Source organism: Pagrus major, chromosome 24, assembly GCF_040436345.1.
Source record: "Pagrus major chromosome 24, Pma_NU_1.0".
NCBI classification, from domain to species: Eukaryota; Metazoa; Chordata; class Actinopteri; order Spariformes; family Sparidae; genus Pagrus; species Pagrus major.
The window spans coordinates 15,052,147-15,071,982 of NC_133238.1; the positions used below are offsets into that span (position 1 = coordinate 15,052,147).

At 44.2% G+C, this 19,836-nt stretch overlaps 1 protein-coding gene across 2 annotated transcripts in view; it reads right to left on the reverse strand.

The window, feature by feature from the left end:
- agap1 (ArfGAP with GTPase domain, ankyrin repeat and PH domain 1) overlaps positions 1-19,836 on the reverse strand; it is a 143,846-nt gene that overhangs the window by 88,390 nt on the left and 35,620 nt on the right. The window lies entirely within an intron of this gene.

Sequence of the window (19,836 nt, forward strand, 5' to 3'; positions counted from 1 at the left end):
GTGACGATTACTGGTCAAAGGTTGGATTTTGACACCGACAGTTGAACTTTACGCCTGAGGGATAACTGTACGTGTGACAGTGTTTTGTCTCCTGTGGTCTCCTGCTGCAGGGAAACAAAAAGGGAAATGCTGGTTGGATAAATATGTGTCGAGTAAGCGAGCGGAGGGAAAGTCCGGATGAGTTTCAGAGGGGCTTCTGAGTAAGAAAAACTACGAGGAAACAGAAACATGTGGGAACATGTGGGCGGCACACCTGAACTCAATCAATCCATCAGCTGGAAAACAATGAATCACTTCACAACTGAACGTATGGTTGAAGAAGGGAAGAGGAAGAGGATGAAGGAAGGCGGAGTGACAGATTGATCCGGGTGTCACATTCGTCATGTTGTGTCACTGTTCGAACAAAATGTCCAATCACACTTCATAAAAACACACAATGAAGAAAAATGAAGAAAAGAAAAGGGACAGGTAAGACGAGGATGAACAGAAAAGTGAGAAATTAGAGGCGAATAACGACAGGAGGAAAACAGATGGAGTGAAGCAGATGGATGAAGAGAAACAGGATGGAGAGCTCCTCCACTGTGTCATCGCTCAGGGAGGAAAAACTTAGAAATGAGAGCGAGCACCATGGGACTGAAAACACTCCTCCATCCCTCCCTTCATCCAGCCTTCCCTCCGTGCCAACGCAGAGAGGAGAGAACAGAAAAGACGAGAAAGAGACTGAAGCAGCACGAGGAGGCCTTCAAAGTGAAGCGGCAGGACTCCCGGCGCTCTCCAGAATAATCTCCGTCATTAATTCTCTTTCATTTCGCTCGTTTGTTTCTATTTTTACGTTCGGTTCTCCCTCAGAGACGACGAGAACATGTAAAAGTAGAGACATGTTTCTGCCGTGCAGTATCGGTGTCAGAGCACAAATCTGCTGATGGCTTCACAAAGGCAAATATTAGACGAGTTCATCGAATATTTAAAGAATCTGAGACCTTTAAACAAAAATAAAAAGGGGAACAATCGTTTAACTCAACAGATTTCTGATCACCCTCAACCAGAAGAACCCGACATCTTTAAAAGGTCCAGTTTGTAAGCAAGTTGATTTTTCGGTCTCACTCCCGTCTCATCAAATACTGATGCTTTGGGACGGTGACCACATCGACCTACAATCACACAGGGACAATATATGACGCAAGGTAAAAATCAACTTTCTGACAAAGTGAAAGATTTAATCGTAGCCTAAGATCTTTAACATCAACATCTTTTAGCAGAAACCCACAAGAAACCAAGACTTAACTCTAAACCCAAAGATCCAGAGACCATTAAACCAAATCTGTCATAGAAAGTCGACCTTAAGATCCAGAGATATATAACTCTGACCCTCAGACCTTTAACCTTTAACAGAAACAGCAAACCAAGACACTGAACCTAAAGATCCTGAGACAAACGAAGCCAAATGAAAACGTCATGAATCAAAGACCTCTGACTGGTATTCAGGTCGGTAAAATCGCTGACATGCCGAAGACGTTCACTTCTAGAAATAACTGGATGTGCTTGAAGGTTTGTCGACACTTGACTCTAAAAATAAAGAAATCAACACTTAAGTCTGACTTTCAAACAGCCCGGATCCAACCAACAGTCTGTAATGATGAACCTACTAAAACAGCATGAATAAATAAACACATTTCTTCTTTCAACTTGTAATATCCAGCCTGAATGAGCGACATTATTTGGGTTTTTCGAGGGCCACACAAAGAGCGAGTGTTTATGTGACGGCAGCTGGAGGACAGCAAGCCGACGAGCCAGACACAACAGGAACAAACAAGATAACTGGAGGCCTGAGTGACCCGAAATCTGCTTTAACAAGGTCTGAACCGCAGGCTGCTGTTACTCTACCGTAAGACATGTGGATGCAAGCGGAGCATCATGGGTAAAATACAATGAAAGACAAAGGGAGAGGAAGTGAGGGATGAAATGAGATGGAGATCAAAGGATGCAAATGAAATCCAGGACCGACACAACTCTGACTTTCATTTCCTCGCTCACTTTTTACATCTCCACGGTCTCGTCTGTGTCAAACAGGCTGTATTTCAAACGTAAAGTGAACCCGTTAGAGGACATTTTATCCTGCTTTATTCCTTAAAAGACTCTGATGTCTTCCTCATGTGGGTCAGGGTGAAAGTGTTTATAGAGAGAGGAAGCAGCGAGGTTCTCGATAAGAACAACCTCCAAATATCTGATATCTGTTTTTATCTGCAGGAGGATGTAAACTGAGCTCAGACTGTTGTTTAAAGTCGTGTCAAAACACATGGACGAGTCACCTGGAAGGCAGCAGGTACGACTGAAGCTCGGCCTCAAAACTGACTATTTATAGATGAAATACCAGAAAAATGGCAGCGATCCATAAAGAGTCCAGAAAGGACTGGAGGAGCAGGACGGTTGGAGATAAATGAGCTGATTCAGGGATGTTGATCCTTGTGGAAGTGTTGCTGGCTTCAGTCGACCAAACACTCAAAACTCTGAAATCAACAAACCAGATGAATAAAACGAGTTCCTCTCAGAACAAACTGTATTTATAGCCAGCGCTGGCTGCTGTCCTGACGTGTGCCGAGGAGACAGAAACACCAGGAGAACCTCCACCAGCTGGAACTAAAAGCAGACGATCAAGCTCGGACGTGACTCTGACTGTTATCACTGCAGAGGGCGGCCGCCTTTCTGTTTGTCCTCCTGTTAGAGGCAGCAGACCCAGCTGAAGATATGCAGTGTGACTGCTGCAGTTTGAAAAGCTGATGCTAAACTGCATTGCTGACATTAAAAGTTAAATAATACTAATAACTCATAGAAGATGTAGATTACTTCATGGTTTGCTCAGAGGAAGATGTAAACTGCGTTGCTGGTTTGAAAAGATGTTAATCCTTCAATCAACCAAACTTTCAAAACATCAGGGATCACCGAAGACAGAGGGATTCAACCTCTGGGGAACATGAACGTCTGAGCCACATTTTATCACGATCCATCCAAAAGCTGTTGAAATGTTTCGCTTCAAACTACAAATGTGACGCCACAGAGGTGCCGGAGGAAAACATCATGGGATCAGCAAAGACGATGGAAATCATCCTCTGGGGAACATGAATGTCTGAACTCGAATTCAAGTCTGGACACGCCTGACGAGGACGAGTCAAAGCTCGACTCATGACGGGGAGGCTGTCGTCTGTAGGATATATGACACTGTTGATATTAGCTACATCACCACAGTCAAGAAAGAGTCCATTGTAAAAGAGCAGAAACCAGACGGGTGGAGACAGGCCAGGAGGAGACGGACGGACGGATGAGAGCGAATCAAAGAGACGAGACGAAGATGGAGAGAAAGTGACGCGTGTGATGAAGAGGTGAGGGAGGAGGTTACAGCGAGGGCAGCATCAAACCATCGCCCGACACAGACGGATGAAACGTAGGAGAGACGGAGGAAGTCTGAGATAAAAGACCAGCAGAGAGGAACAGTATCAGCAGGCTGACAATAAAGAACAGATGGCAGCAGGCCAACACACACACACACACACACACACACACACACACACACACACACACTGGCGTGTTGTGTGTTACAACATGCGGCGCTGCTGCAGTCCTGACGTGTGCTGAGGCTGTAAACACACCAGGAAAACCTCCACCAGCCGTAAATAAAACCAGACAATGATCAAGACCGGACCTGCATTCACTGCAGAGGCGGCCATGTTTTATAATCAGTGCTGATTTCTGCTTGTTTCAGTCAGAAACTCATCTAAAGCTTTCAAACCAAAGATCGAAGACTCGATCGATCAGAAGATCAAATGTTATTTTTCAAGCAACTTTCCTTCATCTTATGTGATAAAAACCTAATATTTTTCAGACTTCAGACTATTTTTCAGTCAAAAAAGTTACAAGATTGTTAAATATTAAAGACATTTTATAGTAAATCGATAAGTTACAGTAAAATGAAAATAACGACCGACACTAACATGATGTTTTCTGGACATTCTGACTCCAGTGTGATTTCTTTATCCATCAGGAGTGTTTACACCGACTCCAAACCACCAATGAAAAACATTCTGATTTCCTTTTCTAAACATTTGGACAAAGCTGGCATCAGAACATCGTCTCATTAAATAAATGTGGTCACGAGCTTGGCATCATATGAACTCTGTCTTCTGTAACAGCTGTTTCTATGTTGCTTTATTCCATGTAGAGATAATTAATGATCGATCGTTTGGTCAGAAAACTGAGCTAAATGTTTGCATGAGTGTCACGTTCACGGTGACTCACTGTCTCACGGGATGTCGTGGACAGATTTTCTCCCATTTGTGCATAAAAAGGCTGATTGTTGATCATTTGCTTCCTTCCTGTTTGTTTCTGAATCGCTGTGTTCATACGAGACGTGAACAGAAACTACCGGCCAGTTTAAATACTGGTGACCTCTTCAGACGCTGATCACGTTAGAAATGTTGTGTAAAAAATAGAAACCAGCAGCCGCGGAGCAGCTGGATGTAAAATAAAACTTGATTGAGACTTTGAGTCAGAGTGGACCTCTCAGTGACCGCCGGCTGCCTCCTGCCTCCTGCCTCCTGCCCACAGATTCTGGTTAGCGGCCGCTGCCAAACCCGGCCTCAGTTGGCTGGTAGCTGCTGGTTAATTACGGCACGGCGGTGCCAAACACACAGCGACACCCTGCGGGGCCCGGCCCGGATCGACCTCTCTGCCCTGGAACAGGAGGCCGGCCCTTCAGGGTTCATCTCCCGCCGTTTACAGCAGCACGTTGCTGTTTGCATCGGAGCAGAGCGAGGTCGACTGCTGGTCCTCAGAGGGAACAGTGTTTGAGGTGTGTCGCCCGCAGGCTGCAGAGCACATCCACCGACCTGTCAGCTGTCGTCATCTCATCACAGTGAGTTTAATGACGAGGCCTCAGCTCGCACGCTCAAATAATACAGTTAGATCCTCTTAAACATCCATCAACAGGGATTCAAAATGGAGCCGAACCCTTAAAGCTGCGACTAAACAAAGTGACCGACAGGATTCAGAGAATGTAACTGGAGCTTTGACAGATGAGATGTGAGGACAGACTCATCTCTCACATCCACACTGACAGAAAACAGTGGCGCCTCTAACTAACGTCATGATGACATCACAGGCGTTTCTACTGTCTTGGAAACAACAGACGTGTGTCCTGAGGCATGCTGGGAATCCCAGAGTGCACTGTGAGCGTCCTGAAACCGGTTCAGACTAATCTTAGCAGGTAAACATGAGGAACAGGTGACACCTCTGTGCTGTAACAACACGGCTCAGCTGGAACCGACACGCCTCAACGACCCAACGACCGAACAGCAGCAACATCTTCTGACTGCTTCATCAAACACTTAACAATGAAAAATGGATATTATATAAATATACACGCCTTATTATAATGATTAACTGTGGAAAATCAAGGGAGAGAAGAACAACACAATAAATATTATGAAAATAAGTTTGTACAAGATCCATATTGTGTGTGCAAGAGATATTAAAATGACCTTTCAGGACTTTTAATACTTGTAATCATTATTAATCACAAACTATAAACTAATACAACTATTTACTATGTTGCTTCTTATTCAGACACATGATGTATTTTTCCTTCTCTGGAACAAGTGTGAGCATTAAATCCATAAATAGTGTCAAAAATACTTCAAAACATTTGGAATAAACTAAAAAAAGGAAAGTAAATAAAGATTTTGTTTTAAAGAAAAGGTTTATCTCGTGTATACAGGATGGAAGCTTTCAAATCCAAAATATTAATAATGTTAGTGATATATCAATAATATCTTCTTAATATCTCAGTCATGTCTTTTTTCATAATATCGTGATGATATCTGCAGTATCTTTTTAAAATCGTGATAATTACTTAGTGAAGTTTGCGTAACATCTTATTAATATCTTACACATTTGTCAGTGATATCTTGAAAATATGAAAATATGAAAAATCTTGATATCTTCGTAAAGTTTTGATAATATCTTTAAAATCTGCGTCATATCTTGGTAATGTCTCACTAATATCTTTGTGATATCAAGATTTCAAATACTTATTAAGACTAACAATAAGATTACAAAACATGATTTGTCAGGACTTCTTGGGAACTTAATACAAAGTACATTAAAGAAATGCATATATTCCTACACGTGTGTATATATATGTGTGTGTGTGTATATATATACTGTATATATCACAGTCGACCCTGCGATGCACCGATACATCACAACGATCTCTAAATCTAATGAGTCGGACACAAAACAGATCCGTGTTCAGGTTACAGTTACTTTAAGATCAGAGTGACATCACAGCGTTGACACCACCATGTTGGATCACTGCCATGATGCATTTACCAGCAGACCTGCGTCGAATAACTGATGGGAGGAGAGGAGGAGTGAATCAGGAGAGAGCTTTTACAGGTCTGCTTGATTTACTCTCTTTATGTTTGAGGGGGAAATGATCATTTGGAGTTCGTTTATATCGACGTCATGTGAGTTTGTGAGGACTCGGCACAGCATCACCTGACGACGTCCACACAATAAGTCGTCCACCTGATCTGTGTGTCGGTCTGATGATAATAATCGATGTAAAGATGACAACGCCTCCGTCAACACGAGGCCGGTGTGACGTCTCAGGAATGTGACTCCATGACTAGCTGATGGCGTGGCAGGTTGTAACTACTGGACAGGTTGTTAACATGCTCATGTGCTGCTGAAAACACGGCACAAACACTGCTGTGGTTTTAAATACAGCAGAGAAAGTTCATGTTAGAGTGTCAGTTTCACACTTCCATCCTCCATTTTGTATGAAAATGAGAAGAAAACTACTGGAAACAAAAGTTCCAGCTGTTCCACACAGTTAAAAAGTCTGCAGGAGAGCAGAGATCACAAACTGATTATGTTATTTACAGCCTTTATTAAGATGAAGTCTTCACTGTAGCTGCTGAGCTAACAGCGTTAGCTCGACCGCATGTCGAGGGTGTAAACGACGTCTTTCCAAATGGATTTGGGGTCTGCAGCTGCCTCTGACGTCGCTTCACGTGACGCTGCAGAGGCAAAGACGTCTCATTTCTCTGAACACCTTGCTCCTGGTTTTCCTCGCACCTCTCCATGAATCCTCCACGGAGGACTCAAGTGAGGGAACGTGGACGCAATTAAGAGAAATGAGAAGAAGTCACAGTCTCTCTGGGACAGTTATCATCAGCCCTGCAGTGACTAATGAACAACACACACACACACACACACACACACACACACCGAGGATATTACAGATAATGAGTAATGTGTCCAGGCTGCAGCGTCTCTTATGAAACTGTCTCTTTCCTCGTCTAACTAAGAGGAATGAAGCCGTCCTCTTCTCATAAGCTGCTCTGCTGCTCTGCTGCTCTTCAATTTTGTTTTAATATGAAAAAAACTGGTGAAAGTCTTTATTGTGCTCAGATTCACGTCAGGATCTTTCCTCCTCTACATTTGTTAACACTTTCTGCCTGTTTGGGTCGATCCAGGTGATTTCTGTCCATTCGAGCAGAAGGTCCGGAGCAGAAACTGGATCATTTTCAGTCATTTGTGTCCAGTAACGTCTCAGATCATTTCAGTCTCAAAGACTTCTTTGTGACTCTCCAACACCTTTCCATCGCTCAGGTCTTCTTCAGGCCGCCAGAGTTTGAGGTGGATCAGATTAACTTCCAGGAGGATTCTGGTGTCGTGTGACGCCTGTAAATGGCCTAAATACCATAAAACTTCAAAACGGTCTCGTAAGCGGTTAAAGTTTCCTTGAAGAACATTTAATCTGCAGATTATTTCCTCTAATAAACGATGAATGACATCGTGGGTCGAGGCAGAGCCCGGTTCTGTCAGCAGGTGCTGCTCATGTTGGGTCTCTGTCAATAAATGAATCAAGGAGTTTGGTTCAGAGCTGCTCAGTGAATCGCTTCAGTCGGACCTCCATGTTTCTGTAGCTAATGCTACATGTAGCAGAACACACCTGTTTACCTGTTTACCTGTGTGTCTGTGTTCTGGACTCACTAACTCAACACAACATATGATTTGTGTCGCTGTTTGTTCTGGAAATTAACGGCCTGTTTTAAATATATAGACAAGACATTTGTTTTGACACGGTGACAGAAACAAGGTGTGTGTGTGTGTTGATGTCTAACAGACAGCAGGTGTAACTGTGTGTGTGTGTGTGTGTGTCGTTACCTGTCAGACAGGTTTAATTAACAGTGATGAATGGAAGTTGACACACACACACACACACACACACTGTACGACTGTCATCACCTGACTGACAGGTTTCACATTCAAAAGAAGCTTTATTGACACCTCTGACAGCACAGAGCATCACCAGGTATTTAAAAACTCGTCGAGCGAACCTTTATTCATACGGCCGTTGATGGTCGACAAACAAACAACAAATCTAACAGGAGCGGACGGACAAGAGACTGGAAGTATCCTCGAAAGAAAATACTCATCTAAGTACTCGATTACTCAGATTACCGGAGCTAAAACACAATTATTATGAATTATTTTCATGTTTCACGATGACTGTGTGGATTAATTTCTTGATTAGCTGATCTGTTATTGGTCTATAAAGTGTCCTTGAATGTCTTGTTTTGTCCTCAACACAAAGATTTTCAGTTCACAGTCACAGAGGAGGAGAGACACTGGAAAACATCGAGGTTACGTGATAAAACGGCAGAAACAGAAACAGAAGAAGAAGAAGCTGATGTGTGACATGGAGACGAAGAGGCAGAAAAATGGGGTGAAGGGCGAAGGCTGAGATAATATGACGCCACGTGTGACTGATGAGGCGGCGCTGCTCTGATTTGTCACAGTCAGACGACGGGTTAACCCCCAACACACACACACACACACACACACACACACACACACACACACACACACACACACACACACACCCTGCCCTGAGGGAACTAACAGCCACGCTCCACCCAGCATCCCACTCAGTGTGTGTGTGTGTGTGTTAAGACAATAGTGCCATTAAAGTACCAAAGATCATCTATTCAGACCTGCCAGCCTGCAGCACTGTGTGTGTGTGTGTGTGTGTGTGTGTGTGTGTGTGTGTGTGTGTGTGTGTGTGTGTGTGTGTGTGTGTGTGTGTGATCCAGATGGGGTTCATGTGGCTGCCACATCTTTTCGTTTTAAATAACAGAAAGAGAAATATTCTTCTTGCACTAGAAGAGCCGGCTGCTGACACGCTGACGCTACATGTGCGTGGATGGTTCGATGTGGCTGCAGTGGATGAATAATCCTCAGAATAAATGAAAGGTGTGAAATATGTTGAGGTTTGTTGAAGAGATAACACCAAACAATCAGTGGAGGTTGTGTCTGAAGAGTCTGAAGAGTCAAAACAGAGGAGTGAGAGTGAGGGACTGAACATATACTGAAAGCTGTGAGGCAAACTGTGCTGCTGGCTTTAATTTAATCTCAACCTGTAACCTTTGGGTGTTTTTGGGGGTGATTTTAAAATTAGTGCTGAAACAATGAATCAAAGATCGACTGGCATTAAAAACTGGTTCTGATAGTTGAGGAATCGTTGAATTCAGCGACCATAGAAAGAAAAATAAAGATGGACTCAGCTCTGCTGTGAGCTCAGTGTCTTTGGACCGACGCTGCCCTCCTCACACAACACAGTGTGTTTTGTAACACCACAGAAGAAGAGTCCCTCCCTGCGGCCGCAGGGCTGATGAAAGTGTGTCGACACTCGGTCTGTAAACACGGCAGTGAGTCAGTCAGTGAGTTGTGTTTACGAGCGTTGGTGGGCTCGTGGGCACCAGACAGCCAAACAAACCCGATCCAAGAATGCAGCGCACTCAGCTTTTCCACTGTGTTCTGCAGGACTAAAGGTTAGAGAGGAGCTGGTCCAGCCCTGAAACAGAACCGGCCGGAGCCGTGTTTGCCTGCTTCGTCTGGTTTATTTAGTTTAGTGTGGATCGCCTGTAGTGCGGTCTGAAGAACCACAACCAGAACCGAGCTCTTCCACTGGCCTCACTTTGGTTTATTTGCTGTTTGATGAGAAAAAACTCTCGAGACATGTTTTCACATTTACTTCTGACTGTAATGCTGCAATAACAAGGTCATTCACTGATCTGTAGTCTTTCTTATTGTAATTTTATTGAATAAAAATGACAAATATGTGATGACTCGCTGCTTTTCTCTGAGTGTAAACGGACTCTTTTGGGGTTTTTGATGCTTGGATGGACAAAAGACCTTCAGAGACGTCGTCTTCAGCTCAATAATCAATCAATTGTTGAGTTTAGACTTTATAGATGTTGTGTTACTGATGACACATTCTCATCACTGGTGCTCTCCTGTAAATCCAGCATTAAATCAACACATGAAGTGAACTAGTAACCACAGTGTCACCAGACTCCCTTGACAATTTGCCTAATTTAGTGAGTTGTTGAGTGAGGAGGAACCTTATAAACAACCTCTGACAGATTCTTCATCATTGTGTAGAAACTTGTGTTGTTGTTGAACTCTTTGCTTTGGTTTGCAGTGAAACGACGCGAGTAATCGGATTTATTCAAACATCCTGAGAGTAAAACCTCTTGAATGAAGTAACAAGTTAACGACCAGAGAAACGTTTGTTCACTTTATTAACCAGCCTCACTGATGACATCTGGACCGAGCGTTTTCCTTATGCTCTTATTTTGATGAACATAGAAAAGCCAAGGCACGATCCTTTCAAAATAAAACACAATTGGGAAGCTTGATTTTGCTTTTGAAGAGTTTTCAGTAAAGAGGAAGATAATGTTTTCTTCAACACTGACTCTAATAACTGGGTCATTTATTGATCTGTTGTCATTTTTATTATAATTTATGGAACAAAAATGTGATGATTTGCTGCTTTTCTTGGTTTGATATGATGTAAAGTGAGTTATTTGGGGTTTTCGACGCTTCGACGGACAAAACAAGACATTTAGAGACGTCACCTTCAGGTTATTAATGAATCAATACTGAATACTGTGTTTATTGATTAATAACTAATGAGTATTAGTGATGATGATGTTTGTGTGCAAATGTCCTGAAGTTGACTGAGAAAATCAATAATACTCATCATGCTGCTGCCTGAGGGGAAACCAGGAGCAGGAAGAGGAAGGCAGGCGACCAACCGTGGACGAGCTCAGACAAAGAGGCCTTGTTGTGATTGGACGGAGAGAAAAGACGCTCTCTTCAAGACGAAACGTGTCATTGTGTTGGACTTTGCCACGTTTTAAAGTCAGAATTCATCAGAAAAACAGCCGACCAGCGCGTCAAACAGCTGTAACTGGACCTTTGGCTGGAGTTCAGATCATCGTGGCCTCGACAGCGTTCCCATCAGCCGTGACATCGGTCTAATCCCGGATACACGAGGAACTGCGGCGCTGCGGTTTTCCCACCTCACGGACAACAGCGGGCCTTGTGTGGAGCGCTCGCAGGAGGCCCAGCTGTTCCCGAGGCCACGGGAGGTGAAGGGACGGCGAGCGCAGGGGATGCCACCTCCTCCTCCCGCTCCTCCTCCTCCTCCTCCACAGAGATACCAGAGCTGCTGGCAGCGAGAGGCGGCGAGGCCTCGAGTGAAACGAGTCTCAGTGATCGGACGGCAGCAGGTGTGAGAGAAAGAAGCTGTTTGTGTGTGAAGAGGAGGAGGATGAGCTGTGACCCGTCAGCAGCAGAACTGGATTCAAGACGGAGACGCAGAGCTGAGATCTTAAAAATCCAAGTACTTCAAGTTTAATTCAATAAGTTTTGATTAAATAATTAATCAGTTTTCATTGAAATAATCAGCAGATTTATCGAAGAGGAAAATAACCGTTAGCTACAGCCCTCGTTCCAAAATATCTGCTTCTTTGACAGTCAACTACGACTCCCAGGATGCATTTCTGTCACAAACAACCAATCGCAGAACTTTCCACTTCGTCCACGTCGGATGAATTCAGTAACTTTGTCAACACGTTTTGTTTCCAACTGTAATAAAAAACAAAAGCCTTGTGAGAGTTGTTCCTCGCCATAGCAACAGCGCAGAGGCTCATGGGTATTGTAGTTTTTAGAGCCGTCCGCTAAACTGCCTGAGGATGAGTGTCGAGTTATCCACATTCAGCTGTCTCGTCTTCTTCTTCTTTGTGTTTACTGACGAACCACAAACCAACAAGTGCTCAACACCTGCATGTGTCGATGCTGCGTGATAACACACATTTCACAAGATCAGAGCGATAATTCATCGGGCTGATAAATATCTTTAAATGAGAAGAAACATCACACACATCTCTGTTCTGTCAGACTGATCAGTCAGTAACTCAGCTCAAACCGATCCAAGAACAGAAAGCTGGACGTGTTCAGAGTCCGTCGGCTCGGTGTCGCTCTTTAAATCACTTTGGACAAACGAGCCTGCGATGTTTGTCTGCGATGCTGCTGCAGTCTGCAGGATGACATCACCCGTTCAGACATTATGCAAAACACAAACCGACTCTTTTTATCTGATGCTGGTTCGACCACAAGTTCATCAACCTCAGAGTCAACCACCACCAGCAGAAACACTCGCTGACACACTCACCGATCCAGTTCATGGGATTTGTACTAAAACTGCTCTGACGAACAGCTGGTGGTGAGATGTGTCCTGTAAGAACCAATCAGACAAGATCTTCTGGAGTCAGTCACGCTTTAGTGCAGACTGATGACTAATTACACAGTGAATTAAGTGAAATCTAACTGGACGTCTGTGACGGTGATAATGTTCTGTGTAATGCATCTGGATCATCTGGATCTCAGCTGTGTCAGCTGTCAAACACAGCCGTGTTCACCCTTTGTTAAACATCTCATCTCCATTTCACTCTGTTCATCTGCTGGTTAGTGCAGGATCACATGACTTTATGTCATTTTTCTGATAATGTTCTTTAGTTGTGTGAATAATAAAGAGGAAACAGTGAAAAAGAAATGATAACAGATCAAATAATATATATTTCTAAGTATATTTTCCAGCACTGATGCATCACAATGTTGTAAATCTGTGCAAAACCTCATTTAAATCAAGAAAACTGAGGCTCTTTGTATTAACATCCTGTCATAACATCCATATGGCATCATAAATTCAAAACAGTCTGGGAAAGATGAGATGCACCAAGTCCCCCTGAAGAATATATATATTACAACTTCTGGACGTGATGCACTGAAAAGTATATTCTGATTATTTAGATTCAACCTTATTTTGTTTGTTTTATTTAAAGTTACTGTATAATTTCCACTTTTCATGAAAAAAAGTCTTCAGATTGTATCTAAATGTTGGCTGAATAAAGTTTCTAACATCTTATACAGTAAAAAATATTGTTTTTCTCCGTCTGATCTTCTGAGAATAAAAGGATTTGACTTTTATTCCTGAATCATTTTTAATACCACTGATGTCACAACATGACAAACAAACAAAACACCCGCCTGCCTCGGATCAGTCGCCAATACTGAAGTCATAAATCAATCACAAGTATCAATGAGTGCTGATATTAGAGGTGTCAAACACACACACACACACACACACACATTCCAACAGATACAAACACACACTATCACAAGCTTAACACACACACACGCTGAGTGACCTAAATATCAGCCTTTAAATCAGTCCGGCTGAACCATCCCCCCACTCTGCTCCACACACACACACACACACACACACACACACACACACACACACACACACACACGGTTGGTTGGCAGCAGGCCGGATGCTTTCATCCTCATCCCAAATCAAATAAAACCACCGTCACACCACCAGCTACTAACTGGTTCATCATCCACACACACACGCACACACACTTAAACACACTCTAAACTCACACTCTCTCTCTCTCACACACACACACACACACACACACACACACACAAACAAACACACACGCACACACACTTAAACACACTCTAAACTCACACTCTCTCTCTCTCTCACACACACACACACACACACACACACACACAAACACACACACACACCCAGGTTTCCCGCTGCAGAGCGATTAGGTGTCCATTTAATCAGAGAGCTTATCTGACTGTCCAGGAGTCGTGTAGAGACGAGTTAGAGAGAATTTGTAACCTAGATGGGGTTTCACTGACCTGTGAGTGTGTGTGTGTGTGTGTGTGAGAGAGAGTGTGTGTGTGTGTGTGTGTGAGTGAGTGTGTGTGTGTGTGGATTCTGACATGAATAAATCAGATGAGCACAGCGTGGAGTCGTGGCTTTAAGGAGAAACAACAGTTGCTGTAAATGTTTCTGGTGAAATATCAGGTGTGTGTTTTAAATACAGTTTATTTCTAGTGGACGTTAAACTACGAAGTCAACACTTCCCTTCACACTGTCAACAAGTCTGCAGACAAACTGACTCATCTTCATGCTTTTTATTTTTAGAGACTGTGTGTTTGTGCAGCTGAAGGAAATAAAGGAAATGCAGAGACGATGTGTTCACGGGTTTAAATATCCCACAGGAGACGCCCCTTGTGCAGAACTTGCCTTAGAAACATCACGTTTTTAAGTTTCCTTCAGTATCACAGTGAGCCAGCGACAGTTGCACACTGCTAACAGGAAGTGCTAACAGCTAATTCCAAAATTACAGCTGGAAAACAAAATCATAACTGACTCAGAAGTGCAGACAGAAATCTGTATTCATCAGCAGTAACATCAACAATTAAACTTTCAACTAATTAAAAGAAAATGTTTTGAAATTTAATGTTATTGTTTTTTCAGCAGATGTTTGACATTTCTGTGTCGCCGTATTGGTGCCTCTTTAACACTGTGACTTTGTGACATCACTGTGTAGACAGAAGCACCAGTTTAACCCTGGATCTGGACTGTGCGGCAGCTCGGCGCTTATTTTGTGTGGACGCTGAACAAAGCAGCAGAGCCACAGTCAGCTCTGACACGAGGCGGGGTTTGGGTCGTAAACTGGTGCTTCTGCCTGTGTAAACACACCCGTGATGTTCAGGTTAATTTCAGGATTATTAGCATCGTTACGTCCACCAGCGCCGCCGCGCTTCCTCTCTGATTACAGCCTGCTTTGTTCTTCAAACGAGCGGTTCTGATGCGGAGGAGGACAGCTACACTACTGAGGCATCTGTGTGTGTGTGTGTGTGTGTGTGTGTGTGTGTGTGTGTTTCAGCCCGCTTACATCATGCATTAATGCCATCTCGCGTGTGTGCATTTTAAAATCTAAACTCGGTCGCTCACTCTGGTGCTGATGCTGGGTATCAAAGGGTTCAGTGAGAGTGTGTGTGTGTGTGTGTGTGTGTGTGTGTGTGTGTGTGTGTGTGTGTGTGTTGCGTCAGTGTGCGTCCTTGTCTTCTGCCCTCCGGTGGATTTGAGCCTTACGTAAGAGCTTTAAAGCAGCGGGAGGGCAGATAGCCGGGACGCTCCCCTGGCACGCCACCGTCGCCCGGCCAGCGGTGGATTATGGGACGTATGGCGAGCGCAGGGCGGACACACACACACTCACACACACTTTGAGGTTGTCCTTTGTTGTATTCTTACTTCTGTGTGTGTAGTTCAAGTGTGTCCGAAGTATTAACGTTAAAAAACCCTCTGCTTCTTGCCGTCTTTCGAGGGGGCCGACTGTCAAACCAAACTCCATTCAAAAAACAGGCAATTTAAGGTCGTGCCATATTTTTTCATGATAAAAACTGTAGTTACATTATCAGGAAGACTCTTTCTGTAGATATATATATAAAAAAAAGATATGAAAAGGGTGGAATAATCCTTTAAAAGTGCTTTCAACCTCACACACTCTCCTGCTGCAGTCAGAGGGGGTGTGTGTTGCTGCGAGGTGGAATGTGCTACTTCACTGCTTCCAAAGGCTTGTTCAAATAAGGGAGCACGTCCCTCTACACCGCACACACACACACACACACACACACACACACACACACACACACACACACTTGCCACAAGGTCCAATTTGGGTCTGAGGAGGAAGTGTGGAGGAGGAGGAGGGTGACACACATGCTCTTTGACCCCAGAACAACCTCTGCCACTGGAGCGACACAGCAGCCGGCTAATAAGCACAGAGAAAGGCTGTATGGCTGTGTGTGTGTGTGTGTGTGTGTGTGTGTGTGTCAGACAAAGAGCAGTAAGTGAAGTGGTGGAGAGAAAATTGGACAGTCCAGCACAAGAGATTTAACACTTTTTCTCTAATTTTAGATGTTTTCCTGAACCTGAAAATGTTGAACGAGTTGTGCCGCTGCCACATTTTTCTGAATAACCCTGAACATGTCTGAGCACTTCTGACCTGAGGGCTTTTGTGTGTTAGTGTAATTGACCTACAAGCACCTAACTGTCTGTTTCTCATATAAAGCAAAAAACAAGTGAAGTTTTGTACAATCATGTCTGTTAAATTTGCCGTTTTTCTTATGGAGTTTGGTGTAAAAAAAACTCAAGCTCTGGTTCAGTTATTTTAAAACACACACCCACTGTGCACAACCACAACACACACACACACACACACACACACACACACCCCATGCTCCACTGGCGTGACCCGCCTGCAGTAACGATCCAGTCAGAACAGAGCCGCTAAGGTGGACGGACAGAAATAAAGTCCCAGCCGGAGACTCAGAACCAGGACAGTCCTTGGCCCACTTTCATATCCCACAATCCTCGGCTGCTCGCCTCTGTGACTGCTCTACCAAACTGCATCAAAACACACTAAAAAACCCATTTGTTCCAAGTAGAGCTTTAGCATAAAACACAGCATGTTGACTGATAGCTCACTCCATGCTAACAGGTTAGCAAAGACCATATCTGATGACATCACTCATGTGTTGACTGAAAGGAGGCACCACGCTAACAAACGGTCATACACACTGTTCGTGATCACAGCCTTCATGCTAACACTTTAGCATATAGTGTCATGCTTATAAAAGACTCCATGCTATATTAGCATATTAGCGTGAAATATAGAATGTTGAAGCACATTTCATGCTAACATATTAGCAAGGACTACATTAAATCTCATGAAGCATGCTAATGTTTTATTAGCATAACCACTTGTGATATGATAGTGATAGCAGGCTCACTGTGATGACTTTAGCATAAAATGTCATGACTTACGCTAACATGTTAGCATACAAAGTGTTAATGCATACTAGGCTGCATGCTAAGAACTGAGTACATTTCATGTATCATTCAGTATCAGCACAGATAAAGTGAGATTACAGGTTCTGTGCTAGCATTTGTGATAGCAGTGTCCATGCTAACACATTAGCGTGCAGTGTGCAGCTCCATACAAACATATCAACAAACAAAATGTTAGCAGTAATCACATCTGGCTCCTCTGAGCCGCCGTAGAAACGCTGAGACCGGTCGGTGAGATCGCTGTCGCTGCAAATCACACAAACACACACCGGCCGGCCCCACCCTGACCTCACTGTGACTTAATGGACTCGACTGGTGTGTGTGTGTGTGTGTGTGTATGTGTGTGTGTCTATTGGGAGTAAATGTAGGGGAATGTGTGTGTGTGTGAAAGGGTGTGGACATGGGTGTGTATTGAGGGCGGAGGGTCTCTGTGTGTGTGTGTGCGTGACCTATATCCACAGCCATGCAGAAGTAATGTGCACTACATGTGTGTCAACCCACACACACACACACACACACACACACACACACACACACACACACACACACACACACACACACACACACACGGTTGCCAATTACTGCATCTACTCTTGCATCCAGTTATCTCTGAGAAAAAAGACGCTCCGCTGCGTCTTCTCGATGTCACGCACACACGCACGCACGCACACACACAAAGACACACATGTGCGGGAACACACACACACACACACACACAAAGACACACTCATGCGTGCACACACACACACACACACACACACACACACTCATCAGATGGATGGAGCTCCTCCAGCTGAAGCGAAGCTGTTTCTTAGTTGGAGCGACTTTGATCCTCCTCTCTGCTTCATACATAAACTAGACCTACACACACACACTCTGATATACACACACACACACACACTCTGATACACACACACACACACACACACACACACACACACACACACACACACTCTGATACAATGGGTATAATAGGGAGAAAATCCTGTTAGAGGAGAAATGCTGCAGGGAGCTCAAAGATGGAGGGATGAGGGAGAGGTGACCCTCCTCCCTCCTTTCCTCCTTGTTTACCTCCTTCTTTCTCTCCTCCTTACCTAATCTTCTCTTCCTTCCCCTCATCCTTGCTTCCTTCTCTCATTTTAACCTAATTTTTCTCCTCTTCCTGCCGTCCTTCCTTGCTTCCTTTCTCTCTTCCCTCCTTCTCTCCTTGTCTAATGTTTTCATCCTTCCATCTTGCTCACATTTCTCTTTCTTCCTTCCTTCCTTGAATCCCTCCTTTTTTCATCCTTTTCCCCTTGTTTACTTCCTTCTTTCCCTCCTCTCCTCCCTCCTCCCTCCTCCTCTCTACCACCAGTCTTGGTTCCTTGTGGTCCCGGTCCATGTGACCCGTGTATCATTCTGTTTGTTTCCTGTTTTTGTGTCTGAACATGAGTCGTCCTGTCGTCCGTCTGTCCTTGAATCTGTTATTAGACCGTGACCTCCTCATCTCCTCGCTCTCCTCTCTGACAGTGTCGCTGTATCTTTTCTGGGCTCACACTCGAGAGGAAACGTCGGCTCTGTTGTGTTTTGGCCCGTTCTGGTGTCACCCTGCTCGGCTGTGAGTGGACTGGAGTCACAGAGCCGACCTGCTGGACGCTCCTGTTTGTGTCTGTTGTTACTCGTTTAAAGTCTGAAACCTGCTCTGATCTGACCGACCGTCTTTATCTGGCAGCTCATTACTGCTGATGTGACCTGCAGACACTTGGACCAGGTCTCAGGAATCCCAACAATGCGGAGGCCGAGCCCCGTCCACCGTCAACCCCCCACCCGCCTCGAGCGTGGACCACCGCCGTCATCAGACAGACGGCTGAACCCGCTGGTCGACCTGGAGCTCAGGTCCTCACACCTGAGGAGGCGCTGAAACAATCAGCTTCAGGAAGGTTAAAGACGTTATGACACCGACACAACAGGAAACTAGACACAGACACCCAGAAGACCTCAGCCATGGACCCTGACTAACAAACATGATGTCCGTCCACACAACACACCAGGAAACACGCGTGTCATGGCCGATCACGTGCCGCTGGAAACAGGAAGTAGATCGTTTAAAGAAAACTCTATTAACCAGGCAGAGAAACATCGTAAACAGCTGTTTTCATCACTGAGATCAGCGTCTGTTTGTTTCTGTCTGAATATAATGTTAAAAAAATATAACTTCATCACACAAACTCCAAGATAACGTGTGTCTAACCCGTCCAGACCTGAACACTCACACCAGAGAGGGAGTTTTATAAAAGTCACACTGTTGTCTGGAGTTTATCTCAGCAGGACTACTTGTAATCGAGTACTTTTACAGCGTAGTATTGTAACTGACGACTAGTGTTACTCTGCTGGAGAGGAACAGACTGAAACAAGAGCAGAAAGGTGGAGGTGTCACAACGACTCTACTTCCTCTCACATCATGTTTTCCACATGGAAAGAGGATGCTGCTGCACGAGTGTGTGTGTGTGTGTTGTTATAAAATGTGTGTGTGCTTTTTGTTTTGTATTTTCATCTTTCTGCCTCGTTTTATATTTTTAAATCTCTCCGACTGCGTCTGAGGACAAACGTGAGCTCAGAGTAATGAAAGACAAACAGCAGCGACCACAACCAAACATCACCCTGCTGTCCAGAACAAACACACACTGATCCGTCCTCCCCCGCTGCACACACACACACACACA